Source organism: Amblyomma americanum, chromosome 1, assembly GCF_052857255.1.
Source record: "Amblyomma americanum isolate KBUSLIRL-KWMA chromosome 1, ASM5285725v1, whole genome shotgun sequence".
In the NCBI taxonomy this organism is placed as follows: Eukaryota; Metazoa; Arthropoda; class Arachnida; order Ixodida; family Ixodidae; genus Amblyomma; species Amblyomma americanum.
The window spans coordinates 103,243,740-103,268,075 of record NC_135497.1 but is presented as its reverse complement, the minus strand read 5'-3'; the positions used below and the strand labels follow the sequence as shown (position 1 = coordinate 103,268,075).

The 24,336-nt window shown below is 45.6% G+C and overlaps 1 long non-coding RNA gene across 1 annotated transcript in view; it reads left to right on the top strand.

Annotated features, from left to right (window-relative positions):
* Positions 1-24,336, top strand: part of LOC144113375 (uncharacterized) — a 103,576-nt gene that overhangs the window by 72,495 nt on the left and 6,745 nt on the right. Inside the window, exons 15-17 of the long non-coding RNA XR_013310751.1 lie at positions 7,547-7,694; positions 7,992-8,090; positions 12,140-12,344. This is a non-coding gene — a long non-coding RNA (uncharacterized LOC144113375). The remainder of the gene's footprint in view (positions 1-7,546; positions 7,695-7,991; positions 8,091-12,139; positions 12,345-24,336) is intronic.

The following is a 24,336-nucleotide window of genomic DNA, read 5'->3' as shown; positions in this document are numbered from 1 at the left end:
AGTTGCTCCAGTGCGGGCCCAAGTTCGCCATCGAACCAAGCCCCTCAGCCCCGGAATTACTGACCATGGTCAGGCAAGTCTCAAGGTCAGCTCCTGCAGCCGACATAGATCGTTGCGTCTCCGAAGGCGTTGACGTACTCAACCGCCACAGTCGTACCAGCAAAAAGCCACCTATTGGGAAGACTATCGCTTACTTGAAAAACAACAACTTGTCCCTGCTAACCGCTGACAAGGAAGGGGGTTTTGTTTTACTGCCGAAGGTTGTCTATTGTGAAAAAGCATCGTCCGCACTCAATTCCTGCTTTGACAAATGTCAGAACGTTGCCTTGACAAAAGTTAAGAGTACAGCAGGAAAGTTGTGCCAACGGTTGAACCTCGATAAACTTTCCCGCTCGATAACAGATAGCAGAGGAATGTCCCTCAGCTTATTTTTTACTGCAAAAACACATAAACCCGAGTGCCCGCTTCGTGTAATCGTTTCAGAGAATGACACTTGGCAAAAATTGGTTGCTAACTTTCTTCAAGCCTATCTCAGCGTTCTCGCAGTAGAAGATCCGTTCCTAGTAAAAAGCTCAAGTGATACCATTCACTTCTTGCGAGAACATGGCAGCAGGGCCTACCTAGGTTTCTCCGTTGACGTGAAAGACCTCTACTATTCAATTCCGCACGACGATCTGCTCCTTTGTGTAAACGAGTGTATCGACAAACACGGAGCTGTGGCTTTTCAAAATGCATGTGGCGTTTCTGCTAGTGGCTTTTTAGAATTATTGTCTGTATATCTTAGGTCTACCTATGCTGAGTGGAATGGATCTCTTTTTATACAGAAGCAGGGCATATGTATTGGGTCGTGCATCGCCCCTATCCTGAGCGACCTCTTCTTGGCCATGCGTGACAGAGAAGTAAGCACAAAGATTGCAAATTCACCGGTACTAAAGATATTCAGATATGTCGATGATTATCTAATTTTTCTCGACTGCCCAGGCAATGCTTTCATGACTGAAGTTTCCAAGGTTCTAGGCATTTTTAGGGAGTCTTTTCATCCCCTCGTTTTATCGCATGAAGTTCCAGAAAATAGCTGTCTTCGCTTTCTTGAACTTAAGCTGCACTTCTTACCCGATCACGTATGCTGGATCTTCGAACCAAGGGCCAATAAGCCACTTTTACCGTATGAGTCAGCTCATTCGAAATTGGTCAAGAGAAACATAATCCAGGCCACCTTCAATAACGCATTACTCAAGTCCTGCGCGCACAGTCTTGAAAGCAGTTTCTTTAACCAAGCGCAGAGGCTTCTCAGCTCTGGGTACCCGGCCCTACTCCTATCCTCAGTTGCTCAAAAAATGTTGAAAACGAGGCAAGGAAAGAGCCTAACCTCAAGGGAAGGGCAGAGTCGCAATAAAAAGGTAGCTGTAATCCCCTACATCCACCAACTGTCGCACAACCTAAAAAGAATTGGAAAAAGGGCAGGAGTAGACGTTATTTTCTCTGCTCCTCACCGGCTTTCTAGACTCTGCAGGAAGGTCAACGGCTCTGGGGAAAAAGTTCCAGACTGCACAATTAAGCATCGGGATCCGTTCGTAGCATGCTCGTCGGGTGTCGTCTATTCGATTCCTTTACCCTGCGGCAGGAAGTACGTCGGCCAAACAGGCCGATGTATCAATAAGCGGTTACTGGAGCATAAAGCTAATGCTGAGGATAAAAGGTCCGGTAATTTGGCCATACACTGCCGTGATTGCAGTCCTTGCCGACGCGTCTCCCCCACTTTCAAGGAAACAGATATTTTGGCAAAAAACTTAAATCAACTGACTCGAGAAATCATTGAAGCAGCCACTATTACCAAGCTAAAAGATGAGTGCGTTAGCACACCATCAGTTGCATTGTTAGACAAAGAGTGTTCATTCCTCTCTGCTTTGATTTGATTCAGTGTATTCTTTTCGTTTCATTCCGTGATGATTTTTTTGCGCCCTCTTTTTTGCGATGTTTTCCTTTTTAAACTCTTCTGTATTCTTCTCTGTTATGTTTTATCGCCCACACGTTTTTTACGATTCTTTGCTTGTTTTTAGAGATCTGTTGTCTGTTCAATGTCATAATTTAGTGACCACCTTTTCTGCTTGTATTCTTTCGCGTCGGCTTCTTGAGTTTTTGCTTGTATCTGTTTTAACGCCTTTAGTTTCCGTCATCTTTTAGCTGTGCCGAATCTTTTACTCTCCCGCAGGTTTTTCCTGCACCTTTTATGCCTGTTTGTTCAGTTTTTAGTGCCTTCATCTTGTTACCATTCATCGTCAGTCGTTTAGCCGTGTTGGTTGTTGGCTTCTTCGGGATCTTTTGGTACTTTTTGGAATTGTTTCTTACGTTCCCTGCCTTTGCTCCCCCGTTGGTTCTTTCTCTTCTTTTCTTTTTTCTTTTTTCTTATTTCTTTATTTCTTTTTTTCTTTTTTCTTTTTTCTTTTCTTGCTTGTCTTGGCTGCGTTGTTGGTTATCAGTGGCGATAAGAATAGTTGGTCTATGTGTTGGCTCTTTCCATGCTCCCACCTGGCTGTGTTGTGCGCGTGCGCATCATTCCCTCCAAATCTGTATAAAAGGCGCGGATCGGCCCCCTTCCGAAATAAAAGTTGTTAGTTAGCGCAGGTGTGTGTCCTTCTTGTTCTGGTCCTTTGTCTGCAAGCGCTGTGTTCTCAAGATGTAGCCAATAGCGGCCGTGCGATCCCCCGTGTTTTCAAGGAGCGCGCCCTCCGGCCAATCGCAGCCTCGCATTTCAAAGGCAGGAAACTCGAAAGGCGCTTTGAGGGCCCCAATCACATGCGAGCCATGCTCCCACCATGCCGCCGCCTTCGAAAGTGGCAAAAAAAAAAGACCAAGAATTCACGAACAAAAGAAGACCAAGATGGCGGCGCTTGGTTCGCTGGCTGAGGAACAGCGTCCGCACGAAGTTGGGGTATTTTCCTGCGCTCTCTCGCAGCTCACCGGCCACCACGGCTCGTTAGATAATTGATTTGAAATACTTTCACGGCTAATTAGTCATTCATATTTGCAGAAAAGTTAGTTTATGACACATACTGCCGGAATATGCACTTTTCTAAAGCTTGATTTTTCGTGATTTTTCGCTTTTAAAGGGCCACGTCCCCCCTTAAGCGCTGGAGGATGCCGAACAGTGTTGGTCAGGCAGCAGTGTAGTGAAGACAGTCCCGCTTTGGCCTGTGTGCGGTTACTGTGCCATATGCGCTAAACTTGGGCTTTCAACAATTGGCATGCGGCTTTAGCTAATTTGAGCTACTAGTTCTTCTAAGCTAATGCTTTGGTCAGCATCGAGGGCAACAATGAGTCACTCAAGAGTGTTCACAGAAGGGCTTTAGCTTTGTCTTGACATGACTGAAATGTAGCAGACCATGTTTGAGGTTTGATGCTGTGCTCATTGCGCTGGCCCTCTCCCAACTTGTTTAGATGCTTCTACCATGCCGAGATCGACAACAGGCACTGTGCCCTTGGAGAGAGCAGGAGGTTGGCTTGGCATCTTTTCTTAATTTTGGTGCTTGGCAGACTACGAAAATAAACCGACTTTCTAATCTAAAATTTTAACAGCGCTGAACTGGGGACGTCAGTGCCACATATATTTTTTACGCATGTCGATTTAATGTTCGCTGCTTGTGTAGTGATGTTAGGCCTGACACATGGTGGTGATGCTAATAATTGCCAAAATGTTCACTCTCATCTGCTGCTAATGGACGAGGTTTACTGCATGAATGCTGCCACTCCTTCAGGTCGATGCACAAGTTGTTTTTCGCTGTCATTGTTTGGAGGCAGACTTTTTTTCTTTAGTGCAAGAGCACTATTCCAATGAGTAAACCCCAAGCAACATTTCTTTTGTCCTGTGTTTATAAACTTGGCCTCACTGCTATGGAGAGGTTATGTCTCGCACTCACTAGGTTTCGGCCACGTGGATTAGTACAGTCAGTCCTGGATGTAAATCATAGTTGAAGGGGGCTGGAGGTTAGTTAGAATTAATGTGGTCCTATTTAAATGTAGCAGAGCTAAATTTTGGTCTTTTATGGCCAGATAAACAAGGAAGGCATGCAGAATTAGCCATTAGCTGTAGCTTTCTCATGCCGCTTGCGAGCTAGACTGTCCCGCTTTTTGTGCAGAACCCATCCAGAACAGAGGTGCCAGGCCGAAGTATGTGATGGCTTCGCGGCATGGTGCCAGGTGGCTCCGCGGTGGGACCCACACGCAGTGCCGCCTGCCTATATTCGACTCGGGAAGCCGGGCGACGGCAAGTCTGCCAAGGGTGAGTCTTTCCTTTGTGTGCACGCTAGCTGTGGAATGTGAATGCACAAGACGGGGGTGCAATCGCAGTGTGTCATGTAAAAGGCAAGTGGTGACTGTAGGTGGTGTGATGTTACTGTGAACTACTGCTTTAGTGAGCTCCATGAAACATGAGAAAAAATTCTACTCAACTCCTATGAATATATGAATGTGCACTGAGCTGATGCACAAATGTAGATACACCGTGCATATATCATCAAGGATGCAAGCAAGCGTAACGTAGAACAAGCAACAAATTTTTTGGTTGTCATTAGCTTTGCCTTGCAACTGTTTCTCTCATAGGAGCAGAAAGAAAATGTGCACACAGCAGCAAGGCTGACATGCAGCTGCAATCAGAATTTGATTTGCAACGCAATGCTGGCGTCAAAATGGCAAAAGTGAACAAAGCTGACTTGAAGTTAATGTATGCTGTGCCTGTGCTGTCTAATCTTGCCTGCCACTGTTGCCGGCTTATATCGGCGTCTCGGCCTTTTAGCGAGTGGGCCGGGTTACATGTATGGCACTGTGCTTGTGCACTAAAACTACTGGTAAAGTACTTCGTAGCCACTGAGTAGGATAAATTTTCGTATGCAAGAAATTACTGGACAAGTACCTCGCAGCAAAGGGGCATAATTTTTTCTCACTATGTTGATGCTTTGCATAGCTGCTGTGATTGAGGGGCCGAATCGCAGCTAGGTCGGCTAAATTTGAATATAACTGATATTAAAAACGTTCCTGGGCTGGGTGACGTCGGCACTCATTGGAAGAATTCCCACTGGTAGAAACTAGTCCCAAGCCATCCACTAAGCGTCAGTCGTAGCCGACTGGTGCCTTTGGGGCGCTACATATTAAAATTTGGAGAAGCTGTGTTCCGAAGAGTCCGAAGCCAAAAGGATATAATTGCTTAGGCAGCTTCTTAGACGGTCATTGGATATAGTCTAGCATGTGCCGTGTATACCCGCGTAATGATCCCACTGTCATAATGAACCCGCCCTCCACTTTCATCGGCCAGAATCTACTCTTTTTTTCAACCTTTAGCTTTTGTTGCGGGGTCCACTTTGCACTCCATCGGCAGTGCGAACCTTGGCAGCGTGCCACTATTGTGCGCCCCCCACCATGTTGCATGCCCTCATTCTGCCCACTTGTATGTTTGCACATGTGCAGTTGGTCAGTAAATTTAATACACGAGCACAGTTTTCCGAAAGTTTAAAAGTAGTAGTTGGGAAATCGTGTTTTCTGGAAACGTATTAACCTGGAAAAATATGGCGTAATGCTATGGGACATTTTTAATGTCCGCGATTTTGAGCATATTAACAGTGATATCGTATGAACTGGGAACATATCAACGATTCATTGTTTTCATTGACATTGGCGTTGACAACGTTCTAGATGCGGATGGTTTTGAGGAAAGGAAGGGCGCATAACTGGCGCCCTGGATAGCCCTGGCTCCCTGGACGGAGTCTGCGTTTACGTGACATTTCACGTCGCTCCGTCCTGTGATGCCATATGAGTGTGCAGTTTGAATCGGAGGACGGGAAAAACTTCTTTGAAATAAATGCATCTTTCGCTCCCAGACGAGCGGCAAACAAGCCATGAAATGCTGAACTATCAATGATTTTGCTAAGCAAAAAAAAATTGATAGAGTTCTTTCACTGTCCCTCTAATAGGATGTATTTGCTCTCAGTTGTCAAGAACTGGTTATTCCATATGCTTATGGCTACTCTGTATGAATGCTTGCACTTTTGGAGCTCAATGGCAGCACGGGATATTGGTGACTGTGTCCATAAATCTGCCTGCTTTTTGTTCTGCTGCTTTGCCATGCAACTGTTTAATGGCTTCTTGCAGTTTTTGCTACATTCGTGAAACAAGATGCTTTTGGAGGGCATTGGATGAAGGCTGTGTTGGCAGAGGCACAAGGCCTGTAGGGACTTTTTTTTTTACTTTAACAGCCCACTCGCCCGGCTCATAGGAGCTCTTTCAGTTAGGAAGTTGTGAAATGATACAGTAGAACTACGCTGTTTTTCATGGGGCCACGAGGAAAATTATATCAGCCAGGCAGTTTAGCCAAACAATGTGTGTGGAAAAGATTGCGAGTGTTGTATGCCGCTAAGTGTGAAGCGCTGGAGGATGCTGAGCAGTGTTGGTCAGACACCAATGTTGGTCAGGCACCAGTCCTGCTTCAGCCAGTGTGCGGTCACTCTGCCACATGCGCTAAACATGGGCTTTCAAAAATTAACATGCGGATTTTGCTAATTTGAGCTTCTAGTTCTTCTAAGCTAATGCTTTGGTCAGCCATCGAGGGCAACAATGAGTCACTCAAGAGTGTTCGTGTAAGGGCTTTAGCTTTGTCTTGACATGATAGAAATGTAGCAAACCATGTTTGAGATTTGCTGCCATGCTCACTGCCCTGGCCCTCTCCCTACTTTACTTGTTTAGGTGCATCTAGCACGTTGACATCGACAACAGGCACTGTGCCCTCGGAGAGAGCAGGAGGATTGGGTTGGGTAAGGCATCTTTTCTTAATTTTGGTGCTTTGCAAACAACAAAAATAAACCGACTTTCTCATCTAAAATTTTAACAACGCTGAACTGGGGACGTCAGTGCCACATATATTTGGTGTAGAACTAAAGAACTCCTTACCATCCAGCAGTGGCAGTATGCATGTTGATTTAATGTTCGCTGCTTGTTTAGTGACGGTAGGCCTGACACATGGTGGTGATGCTAACAATTGCCAAAATGTTCACTTTCATCTGCTTGGTTCTAAAATTCACTCGCATCTGCTGCTAATGCGTGAGGTTTACTGCATGAATGCTGCCACTCCTTCAGGTCGATGCACAAGTTGTTTTTCGCTGTCATTGTTTGGAGGCAGACTTTTTTTCTTTAGTGCAAGAGGACTATTCCAATGGGTAAACCCCAAGGAACATTTCTGTTGTCCTTTGCTTATAAACTTTGCCTCACTGCTATGGAGGGGTTATGTCTCGCAATCATTAGGTTTCGGCCAGCTATGGAGAGGTTTTGTCTCGCACTCATTAGGTTTCGGCCACGTGGTTTAGTACAGTCAGTCCTGGATGTAAATCTGAGTTGAACGGGGCTGGAGGTTTGTTAGAATTAATGCGGGCCTATTTGAGTGTAGCGGAGCATACATTTTGGTCTTTTATGGCCGGATAAACGAGGAAGGAATGCAGCATTAGCCATTAGCTGTAGCTTTCTCATGCCGCTTGCGAGCTAGACTGTCCCTCTTTTTGTGCAGAACCCAGCCAGAAAAGAGGTGCCAGGCCGAAGTATGGGCTGTCTTCTCGGCAACTGCTCAATTTCCGGAGCAATCCTCCGCCTCGCCTGAAGTGCAAGGCAGTGGCTGAACTCACTCGGGAAGCCGGCCGCCATCATGTCTGCTAAGGGTGAGTCTTTCCTTTGTGTGCGCGCTAGCAGTGGATTGTGAATGCACCAGAGGGGGTGCAAGTGCAGTGTGTCATGTAAAAGGCAAGTGGTGACTGCAGGGGGTGTGATGTTACTGTGAACTACTGTAACGGTGGTGACAAGACGACCTGGTGTCATTTTGATGCAGAGTTGTAACACCTAGAATAGAGCAGTGGAATGCCTGTGGCCATTTCAAAAGTGTCTCGTGACCTCCGTAAGAAAGGCTAGTTCTGAAGGTTGTTTGACTGCTGTGTATTGCGGCGCTGGCACATTTACAGAGAGGCAAGATGGCAGCCAGCCATACTCCTTGCCGAGCACCCCGACGAGAGCAGTCTCTGGACCGCCTGAGAAATGACAATGTTCAACTACGGGGTCAGGTGTGTGGTCCTTTCCTAATAATAATAAAAAAATGTTATTGTATATATCATATGTTATGTAAATTGCGTGGCCTGTTGCTTGAGATGAAATACGTTTTCGGCTCATGGTTGACTCTTGCTCTCGGTGGCCCTGACTAACGTTTCTTTATTAAGAAGGTAGTGACATTCTCCGTTTCCTGCTGGCTTCCTTCTAAAACCTCCATGCCCAACACTGCGTGAGAGCGTCGCTGGAAGGTTCGAAACTATTTGGTGCACTTGCAAAATTGCAAAGCTTTTCCTTTGTTTTGCCATTTATTGGCCGGGCAGGAGTTTCCTGCTTGAACTGTCTGCACCCGTTGGTGGCTCCTGCCCGACCTGCTTTAACTGCACCGTGTGATTGTGGTCTGTTCACCACCAGAAAATCTGCTCTTCAAATACAATGTTTTCAGTGCATTAGGTTCGACGTAACTGCAGCGGGAAAGAAAGACTAACACAATGTAAGGAAAACACTCACGACACGAACAGTCGGTGCACTCAAAATTGGTTTTATTTTGCCAATGCATGGGAAATATAAAGGTTCCGCCGTGCACGCGCTCACATAATACAGAAGAAAAGGAGACGTGCCAACGACAGTATAGCTCTTCTTAGCTCGTGCCTCAGTTCCAATACCATCGGGGTTGATGCCGTCTGTGGTGCAGGCCACGGCAATTTGAGAGAATGCTGCGCCAGTAACAGCATGGTGTGTTTATATTTTGACGAGAGCGCCAGCGGCAATGGCTCACTTGGGAAACTTGGCAGCGTTACAGTACACTGGTGTGGCCGGCTGCCGACAGGGTATGTGGTGTAAGAAAGCGGGCGAGACTGTCAAGAAGAGTCATGGGGCGTGAGGTAGCGCGTGTCGGGGTACGTGCACTCGAGCACCGGAGGAGAACCTGGTAGTTTAGGCCAGAATATCACAAAAATTCATAGCTTTCATGCCACAGCTAACGCTAAAACATTCGCGGTACACACTTGTAACTGTCCTCAGAGTTTTATTTATGTAGAATGTTGTTCCAGTCATTTGTGTAACCTCTTCTGTGCAATTGGTCATGAAATCGGCTATGGAGCAGCTGTGTTTCGTGCATACGCTGAAGTTACTATCCTTTCTAAACCAAGAAAAAAACTGGTAGGGTTTTAACGTAGTTATGGGGGGAGGCTACCCTTGAACACCAACTTTTTTGCTTCTTGAGATATCTGAATGCAATTTTCAGGGTAGGCTAACAGCACAACCATTTGAAGAACTACCAAGTTTCGTGTAGCTGTGGGCACTGGTTCTCAAGTTACAGGAGTATATCAAAGTGGTCCACATAAGGTCGCTTATTCCAGGCTTGGAGAATTTTAAAATAGCCTTGGCACTGTGAAATTCATTACGGTCATTCCTGGATAGGTGCCCCAGGGCAAAAGCTGGAAAAGTTTAGCACAGCACAGAATTAGTTTCAATAAATTAGACCTTCATTAGGCATATTTCAATAACTTGAAAAGGCGGGCTTGTCTTGTGCTCAAAAATTTATTCAGGTGCGGAATTAAAAAAAAACCCACGGAAATCCGATAAGCGGTTCCCGAACAGCAGCCAGAATGAGCAGCCGTGCCAGGCAAGAAATACATTCTGAGAAAACGGCCCTCAAAGGTTGCGAGAACACCAGCTTCCTTGTGTCTTGAGATATATCTGAATGAAACATTCAGGGTAGGCTCTAAACACAGACATTTGAAGAAATACTAAGTTTCATGAAGCTGTGTACACTGGCTCTAAATTTACTGGAGCATATCAAAATGGTTCACATAGGTCCTTTACTCCAGGCCTGGAGAATTGGAAAACAGTGCCGTAACTGTGAAATTCATTATGGGTATTCCTAGTCGGGTACCGCAGGTCAAGACAAGGCCCTTTTGATGAATTTCCTTGCTGAAAAATTTTAACATAGCACTGAATTTAGTGTCGTTGATTAGACCTCATTAGCCAATATTAATTGCTTATGACAAATTCCAGGCACAATAATCTGAATAAACGAGCTCGACTTTCCCTCGGAAATTTATTCAGGTATGGAATAAAAAAACCCCATGGAAATCCGATAAGTGGCTCCCGAGATGCAGCCAGAATCTCGATCTCCTCGCACGTCAGGAAATGCGTTTCCAAGTGAACGGCGGGCGACGCGTTCTCACGCCTCGGGGTAGGTGCGAGACAGGAGCTGGAGGCCGCAGTCGCCCAGGTTGATGCGTTTGGTACACAAGGCATGCCCGAAGCAACGCATTCTTGCACCGATGAAGGTGCTGGTACGTCGCTGGAACCGGCGACGCAATCGCTGTCTAGTTGCGATGTAGCAGAAGTTACGCGGCATGAAGCATCGACAGTCCTTGTTGGCGACACGCTTTGCCGAACGAACACACTTCATTGCATGCTTCCGTGCACCGAACACGCTCTTTAGCCTTGTTGGACGCATCGTGACGGACTGCGCAATAGTCAGCAGTCGCCAGGAAGCTGTTCGGACGACACGGCGAGAGATGGTAAAGACGGCGACCACAACGACAAAAGTACAGAGCCAAGTCGCTCCGGCCACCGCCGGAGGGGGCCGCCGCGTCAGCGCGCAGCAGCCAATAGCGGCCGTGCGATCCCCCGTGTTTTCAAGGAGCGCGCCCTCCGGCCAATCGCAGCCTCGCATTTCAAAGGCAGGAAACTCGAAAGGCGCTTTGAGGGCCCCAATCACATGCGAGCCACGCTCCCACCATGCCGCCGCCTTCGAAAGTGGCAAAAAAAAAGACCAAGAATTCACGAACAAAAGAAGACCAAGATGGCGGCGCTTGGTTCGCTGGCTGAGGAACAGCGTCCGCACGAAGTTGGGGTATTTTCTGCGCTCTCTCGCAGCTCACCGGCCACCACGGCTCGTTAGATAATTGATTTGAAATACTTTCACGGCTAATTAGTCATTCATATTTGCAGAAAAGTTAGTTTATGACACATACTGCCGGAATATGCACTTTTCTAAAGCTTGATTTTTCGCTTTTAAAGGGCCGCGAACCCCCTTAAGCGCTGGAGGATGCCGAACAGTGTTGGTCAGGCAGCAGTGTAGTGAAGACAGTCCCGCTTTGGCCTGTGTGCGGTTACTGTGCCATATGCGCTAAACTTGGGCTTTCAACAATTGGCATGCGGCTTTAGCTAATTTGAGCTACTAGTTCTTCTAAGCTAATGCTTTGGTCAGCATCGAGGGCAACAATGAGTCACTCAAGAGTGTTCACAGAAGGGCTTTAGCTTTGTCTTGACATGACTGAAATGTAGCAGACCATGTTTGAGGTTTGATGCTGTGCTCATTGCGCTGGCCCTCTCCCAACTTGTTTAGATGCTTCTACCATGCCGAGATCGACAACAGGCACTGTGCCCTTGGAGAGAGCAGGAGGATTGGCTTGGCATCTTTTCTTAATTTTGGTGCTTGGCAGACTACGAAAATAAACAGACTTTCTAATCTAAAATTTTAACAGCGCTGAACTGGGGACGTCAGTGCCACATATATTTTTTACGCATGTCGATTTAATGTTCGCTGCTTGTGTAGTGATGTTAGGCCTGACACATGGTGGTGATGCTAACAATTGCCAAAATGTTCACTCTCATCTGCTGCTAATGGACGAGGTTTACTGCATGAATGCTGCCACTCCTTCAGGTCGATGCACAAGTTGTTTTTCGCTGTCATTGTTTGGAGGCAGAGTTTTTTTCTCTAGTGCAAGAGCACTATTCCAATGAGTAAACCCCAAGCAACATTTCTTTTGTCCTGTGTTTATAAACTTGGCCTCACTGCTATGGAGAGAGGTTATGTCTCGCACTCGTTAGGTTTCGGCCACGTGGATTAGTACAGTCAGTCCTGGATGCAAATCTGAGTTGAAGGGGGCTGGAGGTTTGTTAGAATTAATGCGGGCCTATTTAAGTGTGGCGGAGCATAAATTTTGGTCTTTTATGGCCGGATAAACGAGGAAGGCATGCAGCATTAGCCGTTAGCTGTAGCTTTCTCATGCCGCATGCGAGCTAGACTGTCCCACTTTTTGTGCAGAACCCAGCCAGAACAGAGGTACCAGGCTGAATTATGGGATGTCTTCTCGGCTGACTGCTTAATTTCCGGAGCAGTCCTCTGCCTTGCCTGAAGTGTAAGGCAGTGGCCGCGGCATGGTGCCAGGTGGCTCCGCGGTGGGACCCACACGCAGTGCCGCCTGCCTATATTCAACTCGGGAAGCCGGGCGACGGCAAGTCTGCCAAGGGTGAGTCTTTCCTTTGTGTGCACGCTAGCCGTGGAATGTGAATGCACAAGACGGGGGTGCAAGCGCAGTGTGTCATGTAAAAGGCAAGTGGTGGCTGTAGGTGGTGTGATGTTACTGTGAACTACTGCTTGAGTGAGCTCCATGAAACATGAGAAAAAATTCTACTCAACTCCTCTGAATATATGAATGTGCACTGAGCTGATGCACAAATGTAGATACACCGTGCATATATCATCGAGGATGCAAGCAAGCGTAACGTAGAACAAGCAACAAATTTATTTATTTGTCATTAGCTTTGCCTTGCAACTGTTTCTAGCATAGGAGCTGAAAGAAAATGTGCACACAGCAGCAAGGCTGACATGCAGCTGCTATCAGAATGATTTGCAACGCAATGCTGGCGTCAAAATGGCAAAAGTGAACAAAGCTGACTTGAAGTTAATGTATGCTGTGCCTGTGCTGTCTAATCTTGCCTGCCACTGTTGCCGGCTGATATCAACGTCTCGGCCTTTTAGCGAGTGGGCCGGGTTACATGTATGGCACATTGCTTGTGCACTAAAACTACTCTTCAAGTACTTCGTATCCGCTGAGTAGTATAAATTTTCGTATGCAAGAAATTACTGGACAAGTACCTCGCAGCAAAGGGGCATAATTTTGTCTCACTATGTTGATGCTTTGCATAGCTGCTGTGATTGAGGGGCCGAATCGCAGCTAGGTCGGCTAAATTTGAATATAACTGATATTAAAAACGTTCCTGGGCTGGGTGACGTCGGCACTCATTGGAAGAATTCCCACTGGTAGAAACTAGTCCCGAGCCATCCACTAAGCGTCAATCGTAGCCGACTGGTGCCTTTGGGGCGCTACATAATAAAATTTGGAGAAGCTGTGTTCCGAACAGTCCGAAGCCAAAAGCATATAATTGCTTAGGCAGCTTCTTAGACGGTCATTGGATATAGTCTAGCATGTGCCGTGTATACCCGCGTAATGATCCCACTGTCATATTGAACCCCCCCTCCACTTTCATCGGCCAGAATCTACTTTTTTTTTCAACCTTTAGCTTTTGTTGCGGGGTCCACTTTGCACTCCATCGGCAGTGCTAACCTTGGCAGCGTGCCACTATTGTGCGCCCCCCACCATGTTGCATGCCCTCATTCTGCCCACTTGTATGTTTGCACATGTGCGGTTGGTCAGTAAATTTATTACACGAGCACAGTTTTCCGAAAGTTTAAACGTAGTAGTTGGGAAATCGTGTTTTCTGGAAACGTATTAACCTGGAAAAATATGGCGTAATGCTATTGGACATTTTTAATGTCCGCGATTTTGAGCATATTAACAGTGATATCGTATGAACTGGGAACATATCAACGATTCATTGTTTTCATTGACATTGGCGTTGACAACGTTCTAGATGCGGATGGTTTTGAGGAAAGGAAGGGCGCATAACTGGCTCCCTGGACGGAGTCTGCGTTTACGTGACGTTTCACGTCGCTCCGTCCTGTGATGCCATATGAGTGTGCAGTTTGAATCGGAGGGCGGCAAAAGCTTCTTTGAAATAAATGCATCTTTCGCTCCCAGACGAGCGGCAAACAAGCCATCAAATGCTGAACTATCAATGATTTTGCTAACCAAAAAAAACATTGATAGACTTTTTTCACTGTCCCTCTAATAGTATGTATTTGCTCTCAGTTGTCAAGAACTGGTTATTCCATATGCTTATGGCTACTCTGTATGAATGCTTCCACTTTTGGAGCTCAGTGGCAGCACGGGATATTGGTGACTGTGTCCATAAATCTACCTGCTTTTTGTTCTGCTGCTTTGCCATGCAACTGTTTAATGGCTTCTTGCAGTTTTTGCTACATTCGTGAAACAAGATGCTTTTGGAGGGCATTGGATGAAATCTGTGTTGGCAGAGGCACAAGGCCTGTAGGGACTTTTTTTTTTACTTTAACAGCCCACTCACCCGGCTCATAGGAGCTCTTTCAGTTAGGAAGTTGTGAAATGATACAGTAGAACTACGCTGTTTTTCATGGCGCCACAAGGAAAATTATATCAGCCAGGCAATGTAGCCAAACAATGTGTGTGGAAAAGATTACGAGTGTTGTATGCCGCTAAGTGTGAAGCGCTGGAGGATGCTGAGCAGTGTTGGTCAGACACCAATGTTGGTCAGGCACCAGTCCTGCTTCAGCCAGTGTGCGGTCACTGTGCCACATGCGCTATACATGGGCTTTCAGAAATTAACATGCGGATTTTGCTAATTTGAGCTTCTAGTTCTTCTAAGCTAATGCTTTGGTCAGCATCGAGGGCAACAATGAGTCACTCAAGAGTGTTCGCGTAAGGGCTTTAGCTTTGTCTTGACATGATAGAAATGTAGCAAACCATGTTTGAGATTTGCTGCCATGCTCACTGCCCTGGCCCTCTCCCTACTTTACTTGTTTAGGTGCATCTAGCACGTTGACATCGACAACAGGCACTGTGCCCTCGGAGAGAGCAGGAGGATTGGGTTGGGTAAGGCATCTTTTCTTAATTTTGGTGCTTTGCAAACAACAAAAATAAACCGACTTTCTCATCTAAAATTTTAACAACGCTGAACTGGGGACGTCAGTGCCACATATATTTGGTGTAGAACTAAGGAACTCCTTACCATCCAGCAGTGGCAGTATGCATGTTGATTTAATGTTCGCTGCTTGTTTAGTGACGGTAGGCCTGACACATGGTGGTGATGCTAACAATTGCCAAAATGTTCACTTTCATCTGCTTGGTTCTAAAATTCACTCGCATCTGCTGCTAATGCGTGAGGTTTACTGCATGAATGCTGCCACTCCTTCAGGTCGATGCACAAGTTGTTTTTCGCTGTCATTGTTTGGAGGCAGACTTTTTTTCTTTAGTGCAAGAGGACTATTCCAATGGGTAAACCCCAAGGAACATTTCTGTTGTCCTTTGCTTATAAACTTTGCCTCACTGCTATGGAGGGGTTATGTCTCGCAATCATTAGGTTTCGGCCAGCTATGGAGAGGTTTTGTCTCGCACTCATTAGGTTTCGGCCACGTGGTTTAGTACAGTCAGTCCTGGATGTAAATCTGAGTTGAACGGGGCTGGAGGTTTGTTAGAATTAATGCGGGCCTATTTGAGTGTAGCGGAGCATACATTTTGGTCTTTTATGGCCGGATAAACGAGGAAGGCAAAGTCAAAGTCAAAGTCAAAGTCAAATTTATTTTTCTCCGAGAGGAAGAAAGGGGGCAACGGAAAAAAGCTGCACATGCGCAGCTTGACGAAGCCCGGCCCCCTTGGGTACAGTTCAGCAGCAATTCAAGAAAAATAAACAAAGGACGCTCAATGACAAACATTGTACAAGATATATACATATGGACGACAATGTCAGGGTTTTATACGTGAGATGCAAAAAGTAAGCGGCTGACATAATACAATGCACGTGGTACAGGGCGTAGTTGCAGCAATATGTAAGCAAAAATGTCGTTAGCTGCACGATATAAAGAAAAAAGGAAGGGATATAAAATCATACAGGTGGGCAATAGTGCAGCGGAGGATAAGAAATGAAGCCAGAGACAATGGTGAGGGTATTAACAGAAAGCGGATGCATTACGATCTAATTTTTTGAAAAGTGAGCGTGCAGATTCTGTATTTGTATCAACACCAACGCGACTGAGTGCGTTCAAGAGGACGGCGATGTGGTACGATAAAGATTGATTGCCATATGTTGTGCGGCAGAAACGTTCGACCCATGAATTATTGTGTCTGGTGTTATGACTATGAGTGCGCGTGTCAAGGTTGAATAGCTGAAGAAAATACTGATTATTGGTGCGAACAGCAGTCTTGTACTGGCAAAGAAGGCGGAACGAATACATGGTTTCAATTGGAAGTATGCGATAGGATGCGAAGTATGCGGACGTATGATCACGATATGAAATATTCGCAATGGCTCGAATTGCGCGTTTTTGACATATTTTTAGTTTATGAATGTTTTCTTTGGATGTGGTCGCCCATACAAGATGACAATAATTAAGTGCAGATAAAAATAAGGCGTTGTACACCATCCTTTTTACTTTTGTAGTTAATATATGCCGATTCCTACTCAATATTCCCGCGATTCTGTTTAATTTGTAGCAAACGTGTTCAATGTGCTTATCCCAGGTTAGGTTTTCTGAGAAAAAGACCCCAAGTGATTTAACGTGCGTTCCTATATCAATTTCATCATTCGCTAGAAATAGCTTTTCTGTGGGAGTGACAGTGGTGTTTCTTGCACGAAAAAGTATTGCTTGAGTCTTTTTTGCATTAATTCTCAGAAAGTTATTTTCGGACCAACGCTTAACAAACTGTAATGCTATATTTGCTGTGTGTATCAAATTGTTTGGGTTATCTCCGGTAATGAAGAGCGCGGTATCATCTGCATATCCAATCCATTGTACCTCGCTTATAGTGGAAAAGATGTCATTTATGTAAAGAACAAATAGGAGGGGACCGAGAATACTGCCTTGAGGGACACCGGAAGTAAGTTTTTTGACGCTGGAATTTTTATTATTATGGCTAACATACTGAGAGCGGTGTTGAAGGTACGATGATAAGAGAGCATTAGAATTTCCCCGTATGCCATAATGCTGAAGTTTCATTATTAACGTTTTGTGACACACGCAATCAAATGCCCTTGAAAAATCTATATATATGCCTAAAACTAGTTTCTTATGCTCTAGAGCGTTAATAATGATTTCTTTTTGCGTTAAAAGAGCTGATTCTGTGGATTTTTGTTTCAGAAAACCGTGTTGGCAAGGTGAAATGAGTGAATGCTTGCCTAAAAATGAATAAAGACGAATGTGCATAATTTTTTCTAAACCTTTAGAGAACACTGGGAGAATTGAAATGGGTCGAAAGTTATTTATATTATTTTTGTCACCTCCTTTGTGTATTACAGTCACCTTGGCTATTTGCATTAGCTCTGGAAATGTATTTAGCTCAAAGGCTAAGTTATACATGCTAGTCAACACTGGAGCGATGATATCAATAATGTATTTAATAGGGGCAATTTGCATGTCATTTGCATCACGAGATTTAGAATTTTTGAGGTTATTATATACATAAATCACTTCACTTTCAATTAGTGGGAAAGAATACTATACTTCCAGAGATATTAGGGATGCAATCTGCAGTGGGAGAGTAAGCTGTGCTTGCGCAGTCAGTTTCCCCAACGGAGACAAAATGCGCATTGAACGCATTAGATAGATCAGTGCCGCTTATGTCTTCATTGTTGATTTTTATGCTGGTGATGTTGGAATGACTGATTGGTTTAATGATCTTATTTAGGCGTTTCCACAACAGTTCGACGTTCCCGGATGCGTCATGCAGATAGGTAGCAAAGTATTCGTCCTTGGCAACTTTGAGCTCTTTATTTACCCTATTTCTATATGTTTTATACGCTTTTAATAAATTTATGTCCTTGCTTTTCACAAATTTCCAGTAAAGATGGTTTTTTATGTTAATTTTATTGACCAGATCCCGTGTTACCCACGGTTTCCGCGATTTCCTGTTCCTTCGTCGCGCTACAGATGGAAAGTGCTTTTGGTAAAGATCTGTAATTTGACATACAAGGGCTTTGTACATTGCATTTACATCAGTGCTTGAAAGAACATGGCTCCAGTCATGACACTGAACATCGGCTCGAAAAGATGCCAAGGAAGATTGGGTTATGTCTTGTCTACAAATCGGCGGATCGTTTGAAGGTGCAGGATAATCTTTTACATGAATGAAGGCGAAAATGGGCAAGTGATCACTGATGTCGCTAGCAAGCGCACCGCAAGAAGAAACACTTTTATCAGTATTAGTGATGAACAGATCGAGTAGAGTTGCTGACACTGATGTAACACGTGTTGGTTCATTTATAATGTTTAGAAACCCATATGACTCTAGAATGGACAGGAAATCATTTTTAGCCTTAGAAGTTTTGAGGATATCAATGTTTAGGTCACCGCCAAGAAAAAGAGAGTATTTGTTAAGAGATATAAAATCTAAAAGGCTTTCAAGAAAAAGTAGGAAATTTTTCAGATCACCCTTTGGAGGACGATAAAGAACCGAGAAAAATTGTGAATTGTCACGCGCTGTCACTATTTCGTAGTCGTCAGTCGACTCAGTAAACTCAGGAACAGGGTTCACGTTAAAGCTGTTTTTCATTAATAGCATAACGCCGCCACCATGTTGCAGGGGGCGATTTAACGCAAATGTTTGGTAGTCGTGCGACAAGAACGGGACAGAGCTATTTTTGTACCACGTTTCACATATCATAATCGCATCGAAAGAAATGTCAGTTGCATTGATTAAATAATGAAGGTCATCGTGCTTGTTTTCTAATGAACGTGCATTAAGGTGAAGAAGAGATAAAAGACCTTTATGATGAAAATTTTTCAGATCGGAGGGTTGTACTGCCATGAGGGCGGTAGAAAACTACTAAAGACTGCAGGTACAGGGCCACGGACCGGATTGCTAGCCTGATCAAAGTGTGTCGGTTTGCCTAGCCATTTTTTCCAAGTCGTCCAAACAGTTGATTCGGAGTACAGTGCTGTTTTCAGCTTGACGCGCAAAGATTTTTCCATCTTTCGTCCATGCAAATTTCCAGTTAACCTGTTTTTTCTTTGTGATACGTAGTGTAGGCTGCAAAATGCAGGGGAAATAAGAACATGCACCACAGAAGCACAAAAGCATTAGCCATTAGCTGTAGCTTTCTCATGCCGCTTGCGAGCTAGACTGTCCCTCTTTTTGTGCAGAACCCAGCCAGAAAAGAGGTGCCAGGCCGAAGTATGGGCTGTCTTCTCGGCAACTGCTCAATTTCCGGAGCAATCCTCCGCCTCGCCTGAAGTGCAAGGCAGTGGCTGAACTCACTCGGGAAGCCGGCCGCCATCATGTCTGCTAAGGGTGAGTCTTTCCTTTGTGTGCGCGCTAGCAGTGGATTGTGAATGCACCAGAGGAGGTGCAAGTGCAGTGTGTCATGTAAAAGGCAAGTGGTGACTGCAGGGGGTGTGATGTTACTGTGAACTACTGTAACGCTGGCGACAAGACGACCTGGTGTCATTTTGATGCAGAGTTGTAACACCTAGAATAGAGCAGTGGAATGCCTGTGGCCATTTCAAAAGTGTCTCGTGACCTCCGTAAGAAAGGCTAGTTCTGAAGGTTGTTTGACTGCTGTGTATTGCGGCGCTGGCACATTTACAGAGAGGCAAGATGGCAGCCAGCCATACTCCTTGCCGAGCACCCCGACGAGAGCAGTCTCTGGACCGCCTGAGAAATGACAATGTTCAACTACGGGGTCAGGTGGGTGGTTCTTTCCTAATAATAATAAAAAAATGTTATTGTATATATCATATGTTATGTAAATTGCGTGGCCTGTTGCTTGAGATGAAATATGTTTTCGGCTCATGGTTGACTCTTGCTCTCGGTGGCCCTGACTAACGTTCCTTTATTAAGAAGGTAGTGACATTCTCCGTTTCCTGCTGGCTTCCTTCTAAAACCTCCATGCCCAACACTGCGTGAGAGCGTTGCTGGAAGGTTCGAAACTATTTGGTGCACTTGCAAAATTGCAAAGCTTTGCCTTTGTTTTGCCATTTATTGGCCGGGCAGGAGTTTCCTGCTTGAACTGTCTGCACCCGTTGGTGGCTCCTGCCCGACCTGCTTTAACTGCACCGTGTGATTGTGGTCTGTTCACCACCAGAAAATCTGCTCTTCAAATACAATGTTTTCAGTGCATTAGGTTCGACGTAACTGCAGCGCGAAAGAAAGACTAACACAATGTAAGGAAAACACTCACGACACGAACAGTCGGTGCACTCAAAATTGGTTTTATTTTGCCAATGCATGGGAAATATAAAGGTTCCGCCGTGCACGCGCTCACATAATACAGAAGAAAAGGAGACGTGCCAACGACAGTATAGCTCTTCTTAGCTCGTGCCTCAGTTCCAATACCATCGGGGTTGATGCCGTCTGTGGTGCAGGCCACGGCAATTTGCCAGAATGCTGCGCCAGTAACAGCATGGTGTGTTTATATTTTGACGAGAGCGCCAGCGGCAATGGCTCACTTGGGAAACTTGGCAGCGTTACAGTACACTGGTGTGGCCGGCTGCCGACAGGGTATGTGGTGTAAGAAAGCGGGCGAGACTGTCAAGAAGAGTCATGGGGCGTGAGGTAGCGCGTGTCAGGGTACGTGCACTCGAGCACCGGAGGAGAACCTGCTAGTTTAGGCCAGAATATCACAAAAATTCTTAGCTTTCGCCCCACAGCTAACGCTAAAACATTCGCGGTACACACTTGTAACTGTCCTCAGAGTTTTATTTATGTAGAATGTTGTTCCAGTCATTTGTGTAACCTCTTCTGTGCAATTGGTCATGAAATCGGCTATGGAGCAGCTGTGTTTCGTGCATACGCTGAAGTTACTATCCTTTCTAAACCAAGAAAAAATCTGGTAGGGTTTTAACGTAGTTATGGGGGGAGGCTACCCTTGAACACCAACTTTTTTGTTTCTTGAGATATCTGAATGAAATTTTCAGGGTAGGCTAACAGCACAACCATTTGAAGAACTACCAAGTTTCGTGTAGCTGTGGGCACTGGTTCTCAAGTTACAGGAGTATATCAAAGTGGTCAACATAAGGTCGCTTATTCCAGGCTTGGAGAATTTTAAAATAGCCTTGGCACTGTGAAATTCATTACGGTCATTCCTGGATAGGTGCCCCAGGGCAAAAGCTGGAAAAGTTTAGCACAGCACAGAATTAGTTTCAATAAATTAGACCTTCATTAGGCATATTTCAATAACTTGAAAAGGCGGGCTTGTCTTGTGCTCAAAAATTTATTCAGGTGCGGAATTAAAAAAAACCCCATGGAAATCCGATAAGCGGTTCCCGAACAGCAGCCAGAATGAGCAGCCGTGCCAGGCAAGAAATACATTCTGAGAAAACGGCCCTCAAAGGTTGCGAGAACACCAGCTTCCTTGTGTCTTCAGATATATCTGAATGAAACATTCAGGGTAGGCTCTAAACACAGACATTTGAAGAAATACTAAGTTTCATGAAGCTGTGTACACTGGCTCTAAATTTACTGGAGCATATCAAAATGGTTCACATAGGTCCTTTACTCCAGGCCTGGAGAATTGGAAAACAGTGCCGTAACTGTGAAATTCATTATGGTTATTCCTGGTCGGGTACCGCAGGTCAAGACAAGGCCCTTTTGATGAATTTCCTTGCTGAAAAATTTTAACATAGCACTGAATTTAGTGTCGTTGATTAGACCTCATTAGCCAATATTAATTGCTTATGACAAATTCCAGGCACAATAATCTGAATAAACGAGCTCGACTTTCCCTCGGAAATTTATTCAGGTATGGAATAAAAAAACCCCATGGAAATCCGATAAGTGGCTCCCGAGATGCAGCCAGAATCTCGATCTCCTCGCACGTCAGGAAATGCGTTTCCAAGTGAACGGCGGGCGACGCGTTCTCACGCCTCGGGGTAGGTGCGAGACAGGAGCTGGAGGCCGCAGTCACCCAGGTTGATGCGTTTGGTACACAAGGCATGCCCAAAGCAACGCATTCTTGCACCGATGAAGGTGCTGGTACGTCGCTGGAACCGGCGACGCAATCGCTGTCTAGTTGCGATGTAGCAGAAGTTACGCGGCATGAAGCATCGACAGTCCTTGTTGGCGACACGCTTTGCCGAACGAACACAATTCATTGCATGCTTTCGTGCACCGAACACGCTCTTTAGCCTTGTTGGACGCATCGTGACGGACTGCGCAATAGTCAGCAGTCTGCAGGAAGCTGTTCGGACGACACGGCGAGAGATGGTAAAGACGGCGACCACAACGACAAAAGTACAAAGCCAAGTCGCTCCGGCCACCGCCGGAGGGGGCCGCCGCGTCAGCGCGCAGCAGCCAATAGCGGCCGTGCGATCCCCGTGTTTTCAAGGAGCGCGCCCTCCGGCCAATCGCAGCCTCGCATTTCAAAGGCAGGAAACTCGAAAGGCGCTTTGAGGGCCCCAATCACATGCGAGCCACGCTCCCACCATGCCGCCGCCTTCGAAAGTGGCAAAAAAAAAAGACCAAAAATTCACGAACAAAAGAAGATCAAGATGGCGGCGCTTGGTTCGCTGGCTGAGGAACAGCGTCCGCACGAAGTTGGGGTATTTTCTGCGCTCTCTCGCAGCTCACCGGCCACCACGGCTCGTTAGATAATTGATTTGAAATACTTTCACGGCTAATTAGTCATTCATATTTGCAGAAAAGTTAGTTTATGACACATACTGCCGGAATATGCACTTTTCTAAAGCTTGATTTTTCGCTTTTAAAGGGCCGCGTACCCCCTTAAGCGCTGGAGGATGCCGAACAGTGTTGGTCAGGCAGCAGTGTAGTGAAGACAGTCCCGCTTTGGCCTGTGTGCGGTTACTGTGCCATATGCGCTAAACTTGGGCTTTCAACAATTGGCATGCGGCTTTAGCTAATTTGAGCTACTAGTTCTTCTAAGCTAATGCTTTGGTCAGCATTGAGGGCAACAATGAGTCACTCAAGAGTGTTCACAGAAGGGCTTTAGCTTTGTCTTGACATGACAGAAATGTAGCAGACCATGTTTGAGGTTTGATGCTGTGCTCATTGCGCTGGCCCTCTCCCAACTTGTTTAGATGCTTCTACCATGCCGAGATCGACAACAGGCACTGTGCCCTTGGAGAGAGCAGGAGGATTGGCTTGGCATCTTTTCTTAATTTTGGTGCTTGGCAGACTACGAAAATAAACCGACTTTCTAATCTAAAATTTTAACAGCGCTGAACTGGGGACGTCAGTGCCACATATATTTTTTGCGCATGTCGATTTAATGTTCGCTGCTTGTGTAGTGATGTTGGGCCTGACACATGGTGGTGATGCTAACAATTGCCAAAATGTTCACTCTCATCTGCTGCTAATGGACGAGGTTTACTGCATGAATGCTGCCACTCCTTCAGGTCGATGGACAAGTTGTTTTTCGCTGTCATTGTTTGGAGGCAGACTTTTTTTCTTTAGTGCAAGAGCACTATTCCAATTTGTAAACCCCAAGCAACATTTCTTTTGCCCTGTGTTTATAAACTTTGCCTCACTGCTATGGAGAGGTTATGTCTCGCACTCACTAGTTTTCCACCACGTGGATTAGTACAGTCAGTCCTGGATGTAAATCTTAGTTGAAGGGGGCTGGAGGTTAGTTAGAATTAATGCGGTCCTATTTAAGTGTAGCAGAGCTAAATTTTGCTCTTTTATGGCCAGATAAACGAGGAAGGCATGCAGAATTAGCCATTAGCTGTAGCTTTCTCATGCCGCTTGTGAGTTAGACTGTCCCACTTTTTGTGCAGGACCCATCCAGAACAGAGGTGCCAGGCCTAAGTATGTGATGGCTTCGCGGAATGGTGCCAGGTGGCTCCGCGGTGGGACCCACACGCAGTGCCGCCTGCCTATATTCGACTCGGGAAGCCGGGCGACGGCAAGTCTGCCAAGGGTGAGTCTTTCCTTAGTGTGCACGCTAGCCGTGGAATGTGAATGCACAAGACGGGGGTGCAAGCGCAGTGTGTCATGTAAAAGGCAAGTGGTGACTGTAGGTGGTGTGATGTTACTGTGAACTACTGCTTGAGTGAGCTCCATGAAACATGAGAAAATATTCTACTCAAATCCTCTGAATATATGAATGTGCACTGAGCTGATGCACAAATGTAGATACACCGTGCATATATCATCGAGGATGCAAGCAAGCGTAACGTAGAACAAGCAACAAATTTATTTATTTGTCATTAGCTTTGCCTTGCAACTGTTTCTAGCATAGGAGCTGAAAGAAAATGTGCACACAGCAGCAAGGCTGACATGCAGCTGCTATCAGAATGATTTGCAACGCAATGCTGGCGTCAAAATGGCAAAAGTGAACAAAGCTGACTTGAAGTTAATGTATGCTGTGCCTGTGCTGTCTAATCTTGCCTGCCACTGTTGCCGGCTGATATCA